At 56.9% G+C, this 1,918-nt stretch overlaps 1 protein-coding gene across 2 annotated transcripts in view; it reads right to left on the bottom strand.

Annotated features, from left to right (window-relative positions):
* POP7 (processing of precursor 7, ribonuclease P/MRP subunit (S. cerevisiae)) overlaps positions 1–69 on the bottom strand; it is a 17,899-nt gene extending 17,830 nt beyond the window's left edge. Inside the window, exon 1 of one of the 2 annotated variants that reach the window (XM_011943928.1) lies at positions 5–69. The gene's annotated coding sequence lies outside the window, so the exon portion shown is untranslated. The remainder of the gene's footprint in view (positions 1–4) is intronic. The other variant, XM_011943930.1, reaches the window with a different exon arrangement.
* Positions 70–1,918: the final 1,849 nt, after the last annotated feature.

Raw genomic sequence — 1,918 nt, 5'->3', positions numbered from 1 at the left:
CCGCGGTCCTGAACGGGCTGCGGAATGCGCACGCGCGGCCGTACCCCGCGAACCGAGAATCTCCTTCCCGGCTTCCGTTCACCCCGCCCCTTCCCTGAGCACAAGTGCGACTGCGCGATGCGTTTGAGTAACGCGAGACTTCCGGGACTGACGGGATCTACCACGTGTACGCCTCGGGGACTGGCGGGCGGCGGAGGGCGGGGACCAGGTCCAAGCAGGGGAGGTGCTAGAAGGAGCAGGGTCGGCCTCCCTAGGGCTGGCGGAGTGCCCGGCCGGCGGAGGGGTAGTGTAGGGGAGACTGTTCTAGGGGCGGAGTTCTTCCCCACGGGAGCAGGGAGGGGGTCGAGTTCAGGAGACCGCGGTCGCCAAGAGGCCTGAACTCCGCGTCCGTCGCAGGCTCTCTGGTCAGAAGAGGCCTGAGCAGGGCTGGAAGAACTGATCCCCTAGTCTAATGTCCCTGTGGCCCGAGGACCGAGGGGGGAACTGAGGGACGTAGCCGGTCCCCACCTCGCTGGAGGACAGCGTCCTGGGACTCCCCTGCAGTTCACGGGAAGCTGTCCGCCTCCTGTCTCTGCTGGGGACCCACGCTGTGAGCCCTAAGCCCAAGCTTCACGGGTCCCCAAGGAACGGTGACCCACGCAAGCCCCTCAACCATTTCCCACCAGCTCTGTGGCCCGCGACCCCTTAACGGGGACTTGTCGCCCCCTGGTGGGCAAGATGGGGAGGACGCGCGCCGGATTCGTGGCTCTCCAGGCCAGTGGAGTGGGGGCTCTGCCCAGACTGGATGGTTTCTACAGAGTTCCCTTCTGAAATGAGTAGGACCTGCTGCATCCTTTGGGGACCTTGAACTACTCTGTTTGCCCAGCATTCAAATGGGGATGTTCACAACAGCTCCTCCACCATATTGCACATGCATTTTATTGAATGGCTAGCTGTATAGCTTCTGACTATAAACTTGCATTTATTTATTTTTGAGAGAGGGTCTCACTCTGTGGCCCAGGCTGGACTGCAGTAGTGTGATCTCAGCTCACTGCAACCTCTTGCCTACTAGGTTCAAGCGATTCTTGTGCCTCAGCCTCTTGAGTAGCTGGGATTACAGGCGCACGGCACAGTACCCGGCCAATTTGTTAAATTTTTTTGAGACAGGGCCTTACTCTGTCACCCAGGCTGGAGTGCAGTGGCGTGAACACGGCTCACTGCAGCCCTGAATTCCTGGGCTCAAGCGATCATCCTGTGTCAGCTTCCTGTGTAGCTGGGACCACAGGTGTGCGCCACAATGCACGGCTGAGTTTTAGAATTTTTTTTGTAGAGATGGCGTCTCACTTTGTGGCCCCGGCTCGTTTTGAACTCCTAAGTTCAAGCGATCCTCCCACCCTGGCCTCCCAAAGTGCTGGGATTACAGGTGTGAGCCACTGGGCTTAACTCAGCCTAAACTTGTCTTTTATTTTTATTTTTATTTTTTTTAAAGACAGGGATTCAGTCTGTTGCCCAGGCTGAAGTGCAGTGGTGTGATCACAGCTTACTGCAACTTCCGCCTACCAGGTTCAAGAGATTTTTGTGCCTTAGCCTTCTGGGTAGCTGGGATTACAGGCACACGCCACTGCACCTGGCCAATTTACTTCATTTTTTTTGAGACAGGGTCCTCCTACTCTGTCATCCAGGCTGGAATGCAGTGGCATGAATATGGCTCACTGCAGCCCTGAACTCCTGGGCTCAAGCCATCATCCTGTGTCAGCTTCCTGTGTAGCTGGGACCACAGGTGTGTGCCACAATGCACGGCTAATGTTTTAATTGTTTTGTAGAGATGGAGTCTCACTTCGTGGCCCAGGCTGGTTTCAAACTCCTGGGCTCAAGCGATCCTCCCACCTTGGCCTCCCAAAGTGCTGGGATTACAGGTGTGAGCCACTGTGCTCAGCCT

Source organism: Colobus angolensis, unplaced genomic scaffold, assembly GCF_000951035.1.
Source record: "Colobus angolensis palliatus isolate OR3802 unplaced genomic scaffold, Cang.pa_1.0 Scaffold222, whole genome shotgun sequence".
NCBI classification, from domain to species: Eukaryota; Metazoa; Chordata; class Mammalia; order Primates; family Cercopithecidae; genus Colobus; species Colobus angolensis.
Note: the sequence above shows the minus strand (reverse complement) of the source record. Positions and strands in the feature narration are given on the sequence as shown.